The sequence below is a fragment of the Pseudonaja textilis genome, chromosome 4 (genome assembly GCF_049901715.1).
Source record: "Pseudonaja textilis isolate UNSWEBS1 chromosome 4, rPseTex1.2, whole genome shotgun sequence".
In the NCBI taxonomy this organism is placed as follows: Eukaryota; Metazoa; Chordata; class Lepidosauria; order Squamata; family Elapidae; genus Pseudonaja; species Pseudonaja textilis.
This window is the reverse complement of record NC_141993.1, coordinates 23,055,001-23,075,174: the sequence shown is the minus strand read 5'-3', so window position 1 is coordinate 23,075,174 and position 20,174 is coordinate 23,055,001. Positions and strand designations below refer to the sequence as shown.

Below are 20,174 nucleotides of genomic sequence, written 5' to 3'. Positions count from 1 at the left end.
ACAAGCAAATATTTTTTTTCTTTATTTCTTCATTAGAAATAATTGTCAGAAAAGTATAGAATTAGTACTGAAATTGGAATTGGAAGATGTTTAGTTCTAAAGAGTGTGCTGAAATTAACTATGGCTAATTTCATGACTAACTCCGGGACAAGTTTCATTGATTTGATTGAGTCTGGTCTAACTAAATCTGGATCTAACCCCTTATATAAAACAAGTTGTCATTCCCTTTCAGCTACTTTTGAAGTTTATATGTATTTAATCTGTGGTTATGCCTTATTCCTCTGATCTATACACAAAGGGTATTTCTGACTCTTAGGTTTATTTTTTAATTAAAAAACAAACTTTATACTTATATTCTGATTACAAACCACCTTTGCCAGATACAATTTGCTTAAAGGGAGTAAGACCTGAAAAGAGTTTTCCAACTATATTTTTTGATTCTTTCACTTGATTGCAAAATGAAAACAAGAGTGGAACTTCCATCATTGTTTTGACAACAGAAGGATATACTTGTCAATTGTTTTCTTATGGACAATTGTTTAAGGGGATATTCTTTTACAGTTTTGAATAAAGTAAGATTGAGTTTGAAACAGAATTGGGTACGAATGACAAACATATTATTGGTAAAATATAAAAACATTTGCTGAAATATGAGACTGAAGAAGATCAAGTGTATGAAAGAATGTATGATCAAATGGCCTAAACCTTTTGGCTATAATATACAAATGGAACAACAAGAAAATATGTTGTTGAAAAGGCTGAAATTTATATTACGTTCTAGCATAGAATTTTTATAAAATGATATTTCCTTGATATTTCTCACCAGAAAAATTGACTAGAATGTATAAAGGTATTTTGAATCTTTCTGGGAAATGTGAACCATATGATTGGGGAACATGTAAGAAAGTAAAAAAAAAAAGGTATAAAAATATATTAATTTATTCAGAAGATATTAAAGACTAAGGTAGAATTAAACCAGAGACTTTTTTTTTTGGATAAACAACTAGGAAGAATTCATAGTTTTATGTATGACAGCTGCAGTGAGAGTATTATAGCCTCAAAAGTGAAAATTACTAACAATGGATGAACAATGATGGAAGTTCCAGAGTTGGTTTAATTCATACCTTTGATCAAAGAAAAAAAGACAATATTTCCATTTCTGGCTGATTAGAATCTCGATAGATTTTTTTTTGCATGAAACAGAAACAAATGTACTTTTGACTTTTAGTTTTGATGATGATTATTTTTTGAATAATAGGCAAAAGTAAGGGGTTATTTGTGTGTAATCATGGAATAAGACAGAAATTTATAACCATAGTTATATTTGCTGCAAAGAAAATTGGAAGACATGGCCTTTTTCTTAAATCTTTTATTATCTATTCAGATTTTAGAAGCTTGTATCACTCTCAGGATTTGGAAGTAAAGTACCAAAGATGCTGTTTGGATTATTCTATTTTAATGAGTTTGTAGTATTGAGCAGCTTTGCCATTTTATAAACTTCGAAGAACCATACAACATTTGAAATATATAAATAAACTTGCATATTTAATAATTTTACAACCAAATGCAGCTATAACTCTTTGTATTTGATCAGTGCATAGTGCAACATGGATGCCTAACACTGAAAGATTTATATCAGTTTCTGTTTTCACATGAAGCTGCTCATTTTCCAGAATTGCTTCATCTTCATTTGTAAATGCTGCCAGAGTAACACAATGCAAGCATTGAAAAGTTACATTCTTGCAATCTATCACGTCTAATAATATCCTTTTCAGCATTCACTATACACTAAGAAAAGGGGACTGAATACTTTTGAGGAGATCTATAAGTATAGGATTTTCCCCCTTACTGCCTGCTAGGTTTGCTTTCTTTGAACTGAGAGCTTGCCTGAAATATGTCTAAAACTCAGCAGCATTTTTGTCTTTATTTGATTTTGGAGCTCCAGCTGAGTTTTGGCAGATGGAGCGCTCTCTGATTCTACTCTATAAAGTTTGAATTGGAAAGGTTCCACACAGATATCCTTACAAAGTTCTTCACATCACCCAGTTATAACAAGAACTTCTATTCTAAATCTAGATAAGAGAAATTATGAAATAATAAAGCTTTGGTATAATTTTAACACCCTCTTCTTATAAACAACCTCCAGGTGTCTCATTTTATAAAAAAGACTTTTGCATCAAAGCAATTCATTGAAAAACAACTTATAGGTATGAGCTGTGTTTGGTCTTCAGTATCAGCATGGTAGTTTGTATCATGCATTTGTTCTAGGACTTACAGAAACAATGAAATAACCAAATACTGCACTCCTTATAATACAAAATATACTCTATATTATTTTAAAATTCTAGGCACCAATGTTCCACTGAAAACTTTCTGAGAATGAGCAATGCCACCAGAATAGATCTGAAGTATATATTTCCTGGCTCAAGTGCAAAGAGGTTAACAGCCTCTGTTGACCAGGCAAAAACTGGTCAAAAAATATTAGCAAAATTGCCCAATTGGTAAAGTTCATTTACTTTACCAAGTTGCACTATTTTCTTCCAATTCCAAAGGCTAAAAACTGGAAGTTACAAATGTGGAATGTGTCACATTTTCCTAATTTCTAACTGAAATAACATCAGTTATAAATGGAAAGACTATAGAAATCCATCATTTTGATGAGCAGGAGTGACATAGGAGTGACACAAAGAAACATATTTCAGCTAACCAAAAACTTCTGGTGAAACAGAGGATAGCATCTTCTGCTTCACTACAGAAGATTTAAGTTTAGGATGTACGTCCATCAGTGATGAAGTAGCAAGACCCTGTATTGCATATCTTAAATGTAATAGGCTGAAGTAGGCTTTCCTAAAGTGCAACCTTCTTGCTGGGTTGGAACTACAGTTCTCCAACTTCACAGGAGCTGGGGCCCCAACATATATGCAATATAGGAAGAAGAAGACCATTTGGAAAAATCTACACCACAAAGTCACCAAGGCCCTTTGCAAAAATTTCCCTATTTCCACAGCAAAAATCCATATTTTTCTCCATGGCTTTTCTCCAAACGGACAAATTGATGAGTGAAAAATAATTCCCCCAAATTAAAAAAAAAAAAAACCTAGAAAGAAGAAAGAAAATTTGGTCCTTACCCAATTACTATACTGTCATTCATATTGTGTTTTTTTTTTTAAAGAAAAGAGTCAACTCTTCCATGTCATTTAGCCCAAAGCAATTCATTTTAAAACCTGGGAACCTGGTTTTAATGGGCTTAATGGATGGCATAAAATGTAAAAAAACAAATGTTAAATGAAATATTGTTGATGAAAGCTCAGTTGGTCATGTTTCCCATTTTCTAACCCTGATATCCCACGTAACGTAATTCTTAGGAATACCCAAACATTCACTTGACTTGAAGCTTGTTAGCCGTGTTTCCATTCCTCTAAAGCCAGACTGCAATTTGCAACATGCCAGCTACTGAATTCCACTGAAAGAGCTTGCGGTGGGATTTGGAGAAGCACCTTGATTTAAAAATGACTGTTTTCATAAGTAAGTCTTTCATGCCCATTTCATGAAGCGCAGTTCACCAAAGCTTGCTAAAATTACTGTGAGACTTATACAGAGGCCCTTGTACCTACAGGTGTTATTTGGGGAGGAAAGGGAGAGAATTAGACCTGCCTTAATAAGTAGAAGATGATCAAAGGCACTTGGAATCTTCATGGTTGGTGCAAATCTGAATTTCTGTCAGTGAAAAGAATGTCCAAGAAATATCATACATAGAACAGTGATTATTAAAAGCAGTTTTATTCAGAGTTTTTATTATTATTATTCCAATACAAAAAGGCTTGTTGCTAGGTGCTCAGTAAGCCTTTTGTGAGCCAAATAATTTACTGTTTTTAAAAAATATTTCTGAGGTAGGCTCATTATTAAAACCATATTGTCCAATTCCTATCCCTCCTCCACTTCTCTTCCTACATATATTGTCCTCAAGGTTAGGCAACCTTATCCTCATTAAAAGCCATTTATGTTGCTTTCTGTACAAGCTGCCTTTTAGTGGCAGCCAAATCTTGGCAACTGTCACTTGAAGGGGTGCTGTAAGAGGAAAATCTATATATTTTGAGTGACCAATCAACAGTCTTCTGAGAAATAAAAAGAGCAAAAATGAAATCAAAGAACCACTTCTATCCACTCTGGCCTCAACATGAAACCACGATCCAGGAGCGTCAATGTTCTGTCTTTGATAATCACCTACGCAACAATGGCATCATTTGGTTTACATTGGCCGTCAAACTTGTCAAAGAGGGTATACTTTCCTAACTTATATTTTATACAGGAAATGTTCTGAGCCATTCTTTTTTTTCCAACTCAAATTAATTCAAATGTTTAAATTCAAATAGTTTGCCAATTTGCCATCAGAGTAAATGGCAAATTGGTTTTTAAAGAAAAAAGGGGTTTCAGGACATCAACCTCGCCTCTTTGGTGCCATCGGTGTCATTAGGTTACTTTGAAATTTCAGCTAAAAATGCCTCATTGATAGCCTCCAAAGTCATTGAGTGACTAATACTAGAAGGGGACAAGGTTCATCTTTTGTAATTCTGCATTTTGTATTACAAGACTCTTTTGAGGTTTTGTTTGAGTTGGCAGAAACCTTTGGAGAACCTGCCAGCTTAGGTCGTTGCTACTTTATGGATCTAAATCACAGTCTTTGAATGTTTTACCTTTGTTACCATGTTCAACTTGTCTTTAGTTTTGTGTGAAATTTGTGACTTAGCTCTCCAAACTAAATCAGGATTATGTACATGTAAAAATGTATTTTTTTCACATTTACTTCTCACTCACCTTGGCTCTTTCATTTCTCTTCTTCCTTTCCGTTTTTCAGTTGTATGGTATCTCATTCCTTCTGATTTTTCCAGTCTCAAAAACTTTTGAAACACAGATTGCAGCATATACTCTTGCAGGAGAATCATAACCAAGCCTGAAATCCTGGAAAACTTTCTAGTCCATGTAAACCTATTTGCACTCCCTTAAATGTTTAATTTGGACCCAGCCAAATGGCTTTATTGATGGATGCATGACTTGCCCTGGCCGGTGCATTTTGGTTTTATTTTAGGTTTATAGGGGTGATTGGGTGGTTTTTTTTGTTGATTGTTGCATTTTGTTTATTGGTTATGCTGTTTGATTGTTTTTAATGAGGTGAACCATTCAGAGTCACACATGTGAGATGAGCAGGTATACAAATTGAATAAATAAAGTTTAAATACATAAATAAATAGAATCCTGATTCAGAGTGGGTTTTGTGTATTTCTGTTTTATGCCCATTGATAGTGCTGCCAAAATTAAACATGAACAAAATAGATTGTTTTTCAAATCACACAATAGTTAAATGCCAACTAGGCATCAAAGCATTTCTGGAATCTCTGGAGATAGTTTTAAGAAATGTTTATGATATTTTCCAAGACTTTGAGGCAGCTGTACAATCCCAGGAGAAGAAACAATTGCTTTAAGTTTCAGACAGATAATTCTGTTCATCGCTTCCTTCAAATCCAAGTTCTGCACAGACTTAATACCGCCATATGCATGGCAGGTTAGCAGAAATAGTAAGTATTTTGGGACATGGGAGATAATTTAAAGGAAATAGAATTCTCTGTGGACCAGTTCATTGATTCCAACCATCACACCTTTCCCTGCCCGAAGTATTTTGAACGTTTAGCTGAAGCTACATAAAAGATTTCCTGGCATGGTTCATAAATGGATAACTGCAGCTACAGCATGAGTAATGTCTAAATGCTTCTGTCTTGTAAAGTGATCTCCCTTTATTTTTTCAGAGGGAATTTTGAATGGGAAATCAAGGCTCCACTTCTTCCGGCAAGTGTTTGATTTCTCTTCTCTGCAGTCTCAGATAGTGACAGACAGGTAGGCTCTCAGTCCTCTCATATGCACTGAGAAGATATCCTGGTGCTCTTGGATCTGTAACTCTCCATAATTGCCGTAGGCACCTCAGACATGGAACTTCTAAGCATAACCTGTGTACAGCTTCTCTGAAAATACATTATTATGCCCCAGGCTATTTTTATGATCAGGAGGAAGAATAAAGGAACATGATAAAATGGAACAGAGTTGGCTTCTGTTTGCCTTTTCAGACAGACTTATCTACTTTGCACATATACTTCTTCCCCAAACCCCCAAAACTTTAACCTTAGACTGTCTACTATTGACCTCACCCCTTTCCTAAGAGGTCTGTAGGGGGCATGCATAAGTGCACCAATGTGCCTACCGTCCCTGTCCTATTGTTTCTTTTATTTTTCTTATATGTACCCATTTCATGTATTCATATCTATGTATATACTTATACCAATTATCTTATAAGTGATTGACAAATCAAAATAAATAAATAAAAAAAATTAATAAATAAAAATAAAATTAATAAATAAAAATAAATATTCAACCAATAGGGGAACTAAATTAAATAACAAAGCATTCCCAGATTTTTCAAGCAGTTTTCTAACTTAAAAATGATTTGAAGAAATGTTATGCTTATTTTCTATTCTATTCTATTCTATTCTATTCTATTCTATTCTATTCTATTCTATTCTATTCTATTCTATTCTATTCTATTGCATTCCATTCCATTCCATTCCATTCCATTCTTTCTCTATTCTATTCTATTCTATTCTATTCTATTCTATTCTATTCTATTCTATTCTATTCTATTCCATTCCATTCCATTCATGTCCCATTCTCGGACACTGGCTGGACAAGTCCCTGCAGTATTCTTGGCAAAGTTTTTCAGAAGTTCCTCACAGGGCTGAGAGAAAGTGATGGTCCCAGGTCACACAGTTGGTTTTGTGCCTAAGGCAGGACCAGAACTCAGGGTCTTCTGATCTCTACTATAGATTTAACTATTATACCAGACTGGTTTTCATGTTTAGATAAAGGGAGACAAAAAGAACAGCAAGTTAGAAAAATTATCTACAAAATAAGTCAGCATTAATTACAAATGTGCCAAAAACAATATATGCAAAAAAATGCATCTTACAATCCAAATTGGAGCGTCAGGCATGAAGTTAGTCAGTCTTAATAGTCCATCAAGAACCAATATCGTACTTTGTTCTAGAACAGAACAGAATACAGGTACTTCTCCACTTACAACTGTTCATTTAGTGACCATTTGAAGTTACAATGGCACTGAAAAATGTGATTTATGACCTTTTTTTCACAGTTACAAATGTTGCCACATCCCCATGGCCATGTGATCAAAATTCAGAGACTTGGCAACTGGTTCCTATTTATGACTGTTGCTGTGTCCTGGGGTCATGTGACCATCTTTGGAGAAGGCAGATCCACTTAACAACTGTTTTGCTAATTTAACAGCTGCAGTGATGCAGTTAACAAATGTGCCCAGAAATGTAATAAAATGGGGCACAAATCACTTAACAAATTTCTCACTTAGCAACATAAATTTTGGGCTCCATTATATTCATAAGTCCAGGACAACCTGTAACAGATTTGGAAGGGATCTTGAATGTCTTCTAGTCTAATCCCCTGCTCAGATAAATGGTCTCTTCTTAAAAACCTCCAGAGTTAGAGTACCCACACCTTCTGGAGGCAATTTATTCCACTGATTAATTCTTCTAACTGTCAGAAAATTTATCCGTAGTTCTATGTTGGTTCTCTCTTTGTTTAATTTCCATCCATTGCTTCTTGACCTACCTTCAGGTGTTTTGGAGAATAGGTTGACCCTCTCTTTTTTGGAGTACTGCTATCATGTCACCAGTAGTCCTTCTTTTCATTAGACTAGACATACCCAATTCCAGCAACCGTTCTTCGTATGTTTTAACCTCCAGTCCCCTAATCATCTTTGTTGCTCTCCTCTGCACTCTTTCTAGAGTCTCAACACCTTTTTTAGAGTGTGGCAACCAAAACTGGAAGCAATATTTCAAGTGTGTTCTTACCAAGGCATTATAAAGTGGTATTAACCCTTCATGTGATCTGGATTTTATCTTTCTATTAATGCAGCATAGGACTGTGTTGGCTTTTTTGGCAGCTGCAGCACACCGCTGGCTCATTTTTAAGAGATTGTCCACTAGAACAGTGGTCGCCAACTTGTGGGCTGGGGACCACTGGTGGTCCGCAAGAAAATTTCAGAGGTCCACAGAGAAATGTCACCCCCAAAGCACCCCCTGAAGCAATTAATCCAGGCTGGGTGGATTAATTAACAAGGCTGCACTGCCCCACATGGCTTGTGGGAACACGAGGCTTGCATTGCTTGCATTGTGCATAAGAGGTGGTGAAGGGGAGGGGAGAAAGGCCACTTGCCCCACTCGCCTCACCCGGCCACCAGACTGCTTCTTTCTTCTTCTGCTTTTGGCTGCACACAAGGGAAGCAGCAAAAGTCTTTCTTTCTCTCCCCCAAACTCCGCCAGAAATGAATCTTTGGGACCTGGCAAGGCATCCTGCTCCAAGAGGCTGCACCATTCTGGTGGAGTTTGGGGGAAGAGAAAAAAAAAACTCTGCTTCTTCTAGTGCTTTCCTTGCATGAAGCCAAAGGTTTCTCTCTCTCCCCCTGAGAATGGAACCGGAGATGGTATCCTGCGATCCCAAATAAAGAATGATCGATCGGTAGGAAAACGGGATGGGAAATTTCCCTGCAGACTTATTTTGGGATTTTCCCAGGGTCTCTGGTCTGTGGGATTTAAAATTATGAATTTGGTGGTCCCTGAGGTCCAAAAGGTTGGTGACCCCTGCACTAGAAGTCCACGATCCATCTTGCGGTTACTGCTATTGAGTCAGGTAATTCACCTCAAGAGATGTTCTTAATGTTTGAAAGTTGAAACATTGAATGTGCAGCTTCTGAAGATTGAAAAAAAAAAGCTTCCAAGATTTTAGGAACATGAATAGGATAAGGACATGAAGGAAAGTGTCTTGAGCATCCTTTGTATATTTCCAGAGTTTCCAGAGCCTGAGAGAGATTAAAATTCAAGGACCCAAATGCATATGATTGATCTTAATTTGGTAACAATATTGAAATAATGAAACATAGGAGTATATATGAATTTAACTCAGTACTTAGCACCAGAGCAAAATATCATAGAGATCCATACTTCTACTTGCTTATGTAGAAGTCCTGTTCTCAACATTTCCAATATACCAAATAGGAAACATAACTTATAGGAAAATATTTTCATGAAATAAGTAAGTTTCCTGTGCACTGTATCCCACATTTCTATTCTGATTTTGAAATGCCACAAGCAGGGGAGAAAGGATTAGAATTTGCTCTTCAAATACCTGGAATTGTTTATAGAATCTGGACAACTCTGAAAAAAACTCTGAATTTTTTTATCCTATTGGTAATGTATTAACCAGCTAGAAAGTTGATAGGCCATTTTTAAAAAATGTTTTAAAATGATATCAAGATGTCACACTGTATTTACCTAAAAGGAACACGATAGCCATATATTTTAAAGAAACTTTCTTTTTCTTTGAAGTATGATGGCTATCTTATATTCTTGAGAATATGGTAATGACAATGGATAAGTAGTTCCTGTCTATTATTTTGTGGGACAGAGTGCTATTTTAAATTAGAAAACCATTTTGGTGTAGTGATTAAAGGCACAGGCTAGAAACTGTGTGACTGAGTCCTGTTTCCAACTTAGCACAAACCATCTGTGTCAATCATTATTATTTTATTTATTATTTTATTTTAATGACTGGAAATATATTTTATGATAGCTCAGGACATATGAGTATTTTTCTGGTATGTTATCTTGCATTCATAAATCTATCAAAGCTACTGAATGTTATGGTGCATGAGAAAGTTTATTGTAGGAAAGTATTTGACATCAACTGTCTTGGCACGATCATCTTCATCTCAGTGCCACTTAAATGCAGCCAAATTTAGCTCTAGCAATAAAATATGTGTGTATGTGCTTATCTCAATGCACACACATGGAGAGTACAAATTTCAGCAAATTCCACTCAATTTTAAAATGTATGAAAGTGCCTTGACTGTTTACTAGTCACATTTTTAATGCAATAAATATTGGGTTTTGTTTGTTTGTTTGTTTGAGAGAGAGAGTGGGGGGGAGAGGGAGAGGGAGAAAGCAAGACTAAGCCACATTATGCCTAAGTGTTCATTTGCTCGGCATAAAACCTGTCATCACTTCTTCCTGAGTGACATTTTAAATCACTCAATTTATACGAGATTACACTTGTAAGTCATCGCAAAGATAGACAAATAGGAACAAGGATGACAAATATAAATAGCAGATGGTGTTGGACTTTGTTTTGTTTTTAGAAGGCTATTATCAAGAATGCAGAAAGCCAGTCTGGTATAATGATTAAAGAGAGAAGATTGGAAACTGGGAGTCTGGGGGTTCTAGTTCTGCCTTAAGCACAAAGTCAGTTGAGTGACCTGGGACCGCTCACTCTTTCTCAGACCTAGGAAGATAGCAAAGGAAAGACACTTCTGAAAATGTTCTCAAGACAACTGCAGTGTCTGGTCCAGACAGTTGCCTGAAGTCAACAGTGAACCAAAAATCAAACTCAAGTCAAGTCAAGTCAAATCAAGTCAAGTCAAGTCAAGTCAAGTAGTGAAGCGAAATGAAGTGAAGTAAGCTACACTAAAAACATTAAACACTAAACTAAATGTTACTTAAATTAAATTTCTATTCTTTTGGAGAAAATAGGGAACATGCTACCAGCATACAATCAGCTTGAGTTTATCATAGATTTTCCTACTTGAAATTAGGTCATGTTTAAAAGACACTGAAGGAGGTTTCTATCCTATTATACTTGGTTCACTTTAGTAAAGATATTTACTTTCTTGATGTTTCCATTGAACCTTTGAATGTTGACATCAACTATAGGAATCGCAAAGTCCTTTTCTGACTTATGTATTATGCACATGGTTGGCTTATTTATTTATTATTTTCAGATAGTTTTTGATGTATGACAGTTCATTTAGTAACTATTCAAAGTTACGACAGCATTGAAAAAAGTGACTTATGACTATTTTTCACATTTACAACTGTTGCAGCATCCCTCATGGTCTCATGCTTTACATTCAGATGCTTGACTACATTCAGATGCTACTTACATTCATATTTATGACTGTTGCAGGATCATGTGATCAGCTTTTGCGACCTTGTGATGAGCAAAGTCAATGGGGAAGCCAGATTCATTTAATAACCATGTTATTAACTTAACAACTGCAGTGATTCACTTAACAGCAAAGGTGGCAAGACAGGTTGTAAAATGGGGCAAAACTCACAACAAATTTCTCATTTAGCAACATAAATCTTGGCCTCAATTGTGGTCATAAATCAAAGATGACCTGTATTTATTCTGCATTTACTCCCGGTTTTTATTATATATTTTTAAACACTTGCCAAAGTTTGATAAAATGGACAAAACAAAATAAACAGAGGGCAATGTCTGCCTATCATCTGTTGTCTGTCTGTCTATCCATCCATCCATCCATCCATCCATCCATCCATCCATCTTGCAAAGTAGTACTGCAGAAAGTAGTGCAATTGAGTTGGCTTAGATGCAAGACCTTGGCTTTTTCCAAAGTCCATTTCAGGCAACAGTTTGCTAAAAAAATGTCAGTGTGCAATCCAGCTTGCATTGCAGGGCAACTTCAAAGAGTTGCAGGCCAGTGATATGATCACACCATGATGTACTTTTTAGGAATCAAATCTGAAATGCTGCACAACCTGGAATATAATGTTCTTAAAGCAAGCAATCTCTACGCTGCAGTTAGTATGACTCATGACCCAGGATGCCAAATGTAAAAGGAAAATTGTGAAGGTAGTGATGTATTATTTAGATAGGAAAAGCCATTCCCTAAACAGCAATCAGAAATGAAATATTGGGTCCCATAGGTCCTAAAATAATGTCTTTATGGTTGCTTCACCAAACTAAGTCAAACATTCATTAACGTTAGTAGGGCAAGATAGAATTCATGAGATGGCAATGACATTTTCAAATTTCTTGGATCTTTGCTGTAATTTATTGGTAAAGTACAGTTCCCACTTAGAACAAGAGGTTTCTCTTTACCAATGTAGAGTGTACCAATTATGTGGCTTTTCTCCGCATTTGGAGGGCTTCTCACTGAATCATCGAATGCATCAAGAAAGACACCAGGCTGGTTCTATCTCGGGTGAGCTGCCCCGACCACGTGCTCGGGGAAGCTCTTTTATTGAATACACATGGGGATACGTCACAAAGGAGAAAGTTTCATTTCATCAACATAACATAAGAGTAAAAGTTTTAGTGGATACATTGTAACATCCAATCACAGTGTTTAATGGATACAAAGTAACCAATCAGCGCCTGTAGTCCAGTTAGTAGCTTCTGGTGTCGTTCTTTTGTTCCTGATACCTGTTTTACCTGGGTGACTTTCTTTGTTCCTGATACCTGCTTTCAGCCTATGTGAGGCCTGGCACGTATCAAAGACATTGCCTACGTGAGATCTGGCATATGCCAAGACCATCTGAGGCTGATTCATTACTGCACAATTACGTCCTAGAAAAAATGTTTCCGGCCACCATTGCTGGATAAATGGCTCAGACTCAGTAAATTCTATGTTTTAGAATTTTAAAATTTAGCTTTAGAATGCTATTAAGAAAGAAATCATGGTTGCTATAGGAACCAGCCATGATTATGGAAAAGTTATAACACTCAGGCCAAATAATTCATATTGAAAGGCTTCTTACGTTCTTACCAATATTAAACATCAGGAATCTGGTAGCATCTTTTCAAACTAATTAACCAAATCAGCTGTAGTGTGTGACAGTTTATGCTTTTTAATAAATTTTTGAAAAGATGCTACCAGATGCATCCTGATTTTGGGCTATCATAGACTAACATACAGGTGAAACTCGAAAAATTAGAATATCATGCAAAAATTCATTTATTTCAGTAATGCAATTTAAAAGGTGAAACTATATATGAGATAGACTCATTGCATGCAAAGCAAAATAGTTCAAGCCATGATTTGTCATAATTGTGATGATTATGGCTTAGAGCTCATGAAAACCCCAAATCCACTATCTCAGAAAATTAGAATATTACATGCCATCAATAAAACAAGGATTGTACATAGAACAATATTGGATCTCTGAAACATATAAGCATACATATGTACTCAGTACTTAGTTTGGGCCCCTTTTGCAGCAATTACTGCCTCAATGCGGCGTGTCATGGAAGCTATCAGCCTGTGGCACTGCTGAGGTGTTATGAAAGACCAGGATGCTTCAATAGTGGCCTTCAGCTCTTCTGCATTGTTCGGTCTCATGTCTCTCATCTTTCTCTTGGCAATGCCCCATAGATTCTCTATGGGGTTCAAGTCAGGGGAGTTTGCTGGCCAATCAAGCACAGTAATCCCACAGTCATTGAACCAGGTTTTGGTGCTTTTGGCAGTGTGGGCAGGTGCCAAGTTCTGCTGGAAAATGAAGTCAGCACCCACATACTGCTCGTCTGTGGAAGGAAGCATGAAGTGCTCCAAAATCTCCTGGTAGACAGCTGCGTTGACCCTGAACTTAATGAAGCACAGTGGACCAACACCAGCAGATGACATGACTCCCCAAATCAACACAGACTGTGGAAACTTCACACTGGACTTCAAGTATCTTGCAGTGTGTGCCTCTCCATTCTTCCTCCAGACTCTGGGTCCTTGGTTTCCAAATGAGATGCAAAAGTTGCTCTCATCAGAAAAGAGGACTTTGGACAACAGACCAGTTCTGTTTTTCTTTAGCCCAGGCAAGACACTTCTGACGTTGTTTATTGTTCAGGAGCGGCTTGACAAGAGGAATATGACATTTGAAGCCCATGTACAGGATCCGTCTGTGTATGGTGGCTCTTGATGCACTGACTCCAGCCTCAGTCCACTCCTTGTAAAAGTCCCCAACACTTTTGAATGGCCTTTTCCTGACAATCCTCTCCAGGCTGCGGTTATCCCTGCTGTTTGTGCACCTTTTTTCCCCACACTTTTCCCTTCCACATAACTTTGTATTAGTATGCTTTGATACAGCACTTGGGAACATCTAAGTTCTTTTGCAATTACCTTTTGAGGCTTTCCTCCTTACGGAGGGTGTCAGTGATGGTTTTCTGCACAACTGTCAGGTCAGCAGTCTTTCCCATGATTGTGACTCCTTCTGAACCAGACTGAGAGACCATTTAAAGTCTCAGGAACCCTTTGCAGGTGTTATGGCTTAATTAGCTGATTAGAATGGGACACTTTGAGCCTAGAATATTGAATCTTTTCACAATATTCTAATTTTCTGAGATTGTGGATTTGGGGTTTTCATGAGCTATAAGCCATAATCATCTCAATTATGACAAATCACGGTTTGAATTATCTTGCTCTGTATGTAATGAGTCTATCTCATATATTAGTCTCACCTTTTGAGTTGCATTACTGAAATAAATGAACTTTTGCACAATATTCTAATTTTTCAAGTTTCACCTGTAGTTTTTCTCCTACAATGACCAATGCTATTAAGTCTACTTACAGAACTATATATTCTATCAGAAGGCACTTTTGAGAGAAGTTGAAGAAATTGGGGGAAAGGTGATCTACATCAGGGGTGTCAAACTCATGGCATCATGGCGGCATCACGTGATGTATTGGGACTTTATTCCCATTTGCTAAATCAGGCATGGGCAGGGCCAGTGCATGACGCATCCAGCCTATGGGCCAGGAGTTGGACAGCCCTGATCTACATAACCAATGAACCTAGCCTCTCCACATGTTTTGGTCTTTAACTCTCAGCTAATATAGAAAAATGAGCTTAAATGGATTCCAGAAGATGGTAGAGGACAGGAAGGCCTGGAGCAACGTTGTCCATGGGGTCGCGATGGGTCAGACATGACTTTGCAACTAACAACAACAAAGTACAGACAAAATATTGTGAGATTTATAGTCCAAAACATGCAAAGGATAGTGATATTTTTTTAGATGATGGCCTTAATTTAATGAAAAGTTTATTTTTTCCTCCTTACACAAATGCTCAATAAAACCATATCTTTACCACTTGCAATTATTCTAAAGTACCAATGAAATTGCCAGTCTGACCTTAGATAAAATAAAAACCCAAGTTCCACCATAACTCATTTTACTTTTACTCTAGATTGTCCTGAAAGAAACTGGATTTATTTCCAGGCAAACATGTGTGAGGTTATGTTGTATATGCCAATCTGCATCAATTAGGAATAGTAAACAGATACTGGAAATATATTGTGTTCCAAATATCACTTGTTCTTGTCTTACAGAGTATGCAGGAGCACAGCTGAATTTCCCAGTTGGACCTAGAAGACAACAGATGAAAGAAGTATTTAAAATCATAGAAAGATGATAAATAAAGCTTTATTGCAGTCACCGGAGTTTAAAATAATTTTACATTAGCTTTATTTTAAAATTATTTTGTCGACATCTCATGTTGGGTAATATATTCCAATTGCTTACATTAAAAAAATGAAAATAAATTATTTATTTGATCCAGAACGAAGTGATTAGGATTGGATGTTAGTGGCCTGTAAGTGATACACCATAAAAGGTAAGCTTGATATAACAGCAGACGGCTGAAAACCTCTAATTTAAAATAGAAAAAGAGATGGTGAAGAGTGCCATGATAGCCTGGGCACAGAACTTTGGATACAATATAGATCTAAAAGAATGGGAGAAATTATGGAGTGTAAACTATAAATTAGCAACATCCTCATCATACAAAGAAAACTTGTGTAAAATGTTTTATTGATGGTATCTGGCCCCAACAAGATTGGCTAAAATATATCCCAATCCAAGTCTAAAATGTTGGAAATGCCAACAATGATGGTACCTTCTATCATATGTGGTGGCTATGCCCTGAGACCAAGGCACTTATTGGACTAAAAATAAAAACTGGTTACAGGAAATTACAGGCTACCAAACTGAATCCAAACCAGAACTCTTCCTATTAGGAATTATTAAAGATCAATACCGAAAGAAAATAAAATATATAATTTTAATATTTTAACTGCGGCCAGGATAGCTTCCGCAGAAATGTGGAAAACCAACACCCCCAGTGAGGAATTAGTCCAACAAAGGTTAATGGAATGCGCAGAAATGGACATGCTTATGTTAAAAATGAAAGAGAAAGAGGATTCCGAGTATTATTCAATTTGGCACAAATGGTATGAATGGATAGCGAATAGATACAAGAAATAAGAGGTAAAGATTAATTGCAAGAGACCTTAAGAAAGTGATCTGTAAATATGTAAATATGTAAAGTATATAAGAATATAAGATAGAACCAATTATTGATAAAGATAATAGATAATAGATAATAGTTATTGATAGATGTATATTAAATGTATTAAACTTATAAGATAATATTATGTGTAGATGTGAAAACACCTGTTGAAAATGTGATTATTATTTGAGTTGTATTGATGGAAAACATAATAAAAATCTATTAAAAAAGAAGAAGACTTACAACCCGAAGACTATGCATAGGCTTTAACCTATTTATTCACAATTGATTTACAAACCATGTACAGGGTTGCAATCTTCATCTTCATGAAAATAATTATTACATAGCCTTGCCAATTCTGCAGCATTCCTTCAAAATGTTATGGTTAGGATTGGACGTTAGTGGCCTGTAAGTGATATACCATAAAAGGTAAGCTTGATATAATAGCAGATGGTTGAAAACTATTAAAAATGCATGTGATACTCTGGGAATTTCAACTCAGAACATTATAGTCCCCAAGCATCAGTAAAATGTAAATAGAATGGCAAAGGATTCTATAAGGATGGAGACCAAAAAAATTACCTCCCCTCATTTTACACAGATTTTTAAAAAATGTTGTTACAAAAGCAGCATTATTTATTTTTGATCAAAAAACTGATCTTAAGCTTTAGAACAACACCCCAGCCATTTGTTTTAATGTTTTTTTTAAAATGATTGATTACATCTGATTAGTCATACCGGACTTCCTCTGTGGCATAAAGATTATATCTGTTCCCTGCACAGAATGTTGAACAATCTGAAGAAATTGATCTGGAGCTCCACCACTACTGAGAGTAGGGGAAGCAGAATAACAGGATAGGGGAATTTGCAGGTCTTCTTATCTAACTCCCTGCTCAGGAAACCCACTGCTCAGGAAACCCTATACCATTTCAGACAAACGGTTGTCCAATCTCTTCTTAAAAACTTCCAGTGTTGGAGCATTCACAATTTCTGGAGACAAGTTGTTCCACTGAACAATTGTTCTAACTGTAGGAAATTTCTTCTTAATTCTAGGTTGCTTCTCCCCTTGATTGGTTCCATCCACTTCTCCTTGTCCTGCCTTCTGGTGCTTTGGAGAATAGCTTGGCTCCTTCTTCTTTGGGACAACCCCTCCTGAATTGTTGGAACACTGCTACCATGTCACCCCTAATTTCGGGGAATCAAAGCACCCATTAGATTCCCCAAAACAGGGGTCTCCAACCTGGGCAACTTTAAGACTTGTGGACTTCAACTCCCAGAAGCTGGCTGAAGAATTCTGGAAGTTGAAGTCCACAAGTCTTAAAGTTGCTAAGGTTGGAGACCCCTGCCCCAAAACCTTTTGTCCTCTTAATTCCACAGCCAGCCACCCCAAATTATATGAAATTTGGTGGTAAATAACTTGAATTAAAATGGCATTTTGTGCATATGTTTGGGGCGGGGGTTAAAAAGAATAGTAAGAGATAGGTTCATTAAGTCTCCAATAGATCCATCTTTTTATTATTATTAAAGTTTCCCTCCATTTCAAAAAAATGCAGAAGCTGCAAATTCTGTCAAGTTCCTCCAGTTACATCTCTGCATCACTTTCATGTCTCCTGTGTACCTCAGACATTGAAAAACAAATTTATTACTTTTTAAAAAGTCTCTTGGCTTCAAAACTGTTTTCTGCCCCTAACATAGTTGCTGCTGGTCGGTTATTGTGACATGTTTATCTCTTTATCATCGAATCAATCTTCAAAATTCAACCATCCCAAATGTCCCCAAAGATGAATCTCAAGAGCCTATCTTAGATGAAATGAACATCCAGATATTGCTTATCTTTTAACAATCCAGTGATGGATTATGGCCACTGTAGATTATCAACCTGTGAGAGCACAAATATTCCCTCTGCTAGTGTGGACTTTTTTTTCCTTTTGAAGCATTCTTTATTTTTGAATTTGTTTGATCTTTTCTTCTATTGGAGCTTAACTTGCATCTCTTTGTGGAAGGTTGTATCTACTTGCTTGTGCTCTTCCACTAAAATTGTGTAGATAGGAGTTTTCGTTCGTTCTGGAGCTACAAATATTTGGTCAACCGTTACAACTCTAACTCTTGTCATCACAAAAAGTTTGGGCTGATTAGCCCCAGTGTGTTCTGACCCACACTCTTTTCTGACAAATCAAACACAATCCAAAAGGAACAAAAACCTTGTAATGCTTTTAAATAATTAGCTGTGATAAGCACAAGCCTTACCAAATTGTGCGAGTCTTGCCAAAAGATAACAGACAAGAAATAATTTACAAGACAAAAATGTTCAAATGTACAAACCCAGGATACTGGAATGTTCACGAGGCTGTAGTTTCAAAATGTCTTTGCCTTCTGCAAAGTACATTCGTTCACAGCAGGCTTCTATCTTCTTGAAGGAGGGGCCATTACCTTGCAGCCTTACTCCAGAGTTGCCCGTACTGCTGCAGCTGCTCTTTCCTGAGAGCAGCCCTGTGAGCACCCGTACTTGGCACAGGCTCCTGAGGAACCTCCTCATTGCTGCTGCCAGCACCCACAATCTCTGAAGGCAGCAGTCCACGCCCTAATGGTCCTGGCCCCTCATCTGAGTCCTTGCTCTCCTCAGCCGTCCGCACCTGCTGCCAGCTAACCACAAATACAGATCTAAATACAGATAGTCCTCAAGTTACGACCACAATTGAGCCCAAAATTTATGTGGCTGAGTGAAACATTTTTTAAGTGAGTTTTCCCCACTTTACGACTTTTCTTGCCACAGTTGTTAAGTGAATCGTTGCCTTTCTTAAGTCAGTAATGTGGTTGTTAAGTGAATCTCCTGCTTGAGCAGAGGCCTGGACTAGAAGACCTCCAAGGTCTCCTTCCAGCTCTATTCTGATTCTGAATCTGGACTCCACGTTGAATTTGCTTGTCAGAAGGTTGCAAAAGCTGATCGTACGACCCCATAAATACGAACCTCTTGCCAAGCAACTGAATTTTGATCACGTGCCCATGGGGGTGCCGTAACATCGTAAGTGTGGAACAATGGTCACCAGTCACTTTTTTTTAAAGTGCTGTTGTCACTTTGAACGGTCACTAAATGAACTGTTGTAAGTCGAGAACTGCCTCTATAAACATCTTGCCTTTTCATTCTCTTTCTCCTTTTTTTCCAATTCATTCTACTGTAAATCGTTACTTTCTCTGGAAATATCCATTAAAATAGCAGGTTGGCCTATAAGCTGAGAAACCAGGCTAAGCATGACTTTAAATTGTTACCCTGCCAAAAAGCTTTCACCAAGGTTCATTTTAGTTTTCTGTCCTGGGAAACTGGACAAGTTTCTTACAGGATAACGAAAAGCTTTTGCCCACCAGAGGGTACTGTTTTCCTTTTATTTGTTTTTCTTCAGCAACATTTAATACAAAGCACCACATTTCTTTCCCTTTGGGGTCGCTTTCTCGTCACCTCTCTATTTGGGAGAGGAGGGGTGAGAGGAGGCTAAACTGGCTTCCAGCACCAAAATAGTTCATTATTTTATGTTCAACATTTCCTGGAGGAGGCCCAAGAAATCTCAAGAGCTGAGTTTTAAAATATTTTGATTGGAGGGTTTTAAAACATTCAACATGCAGGGAAATGATTTTCTATGGGTAGGTAAAGGTTTTTTTTTAAATAAAAATAATAATAATTAAAAATGCTTCCTACCCATTGCTGAAGGACGGATTCTGTTTTTCCCAGGATATTTCATTTTCTTTTAAAATAACCCTTCTTTAAATAGCCCACTGAACATTTTTTAAATATGTTTCCTTGCCTCTTCTCCGTTTGTTTTTGGCAAATGTTTAAGGGCTGCTGTTCTCAAATGACTTTCTTCATTGCCTCCCTCCCTGAAGGATGGGCCCAACACATGTGCAAGTTGCCAGACACACATTTGCTGGGAGAATGCAAGTTGGAGGGCGGGAAAGGCCGGAGAAATCAAGGGA

The 20,174-nt window shown here is 36.9% G+C and overlaps 1 long non-coding RNA gene across 1 annotated transcript in view; it reads left to right on the top strand.

Moving 5' to 3' along the window:
• LOC148125771 (uncharacterized) overlaps nucleotides 1-16,432 on the top strand; it is a 29,500-nt gene extending 13,068 nt beyond the window's left edge. The window contains exons 3-4 of the long non-coding RNA XR_015743685.1: nucleotides 5,802-5,889; nucleotides 15,250-16,432. This is a non-coding gene — a long non-coding RNA (uncharacterized LOC148125771). The remainder of the gene's footprint in view (nucleotides 1-5,801; nucleotides 5,890-15,249) is intronic.
• Nucleotides 16,433-20,174: the final 3,742 nt, after the last annotated feature.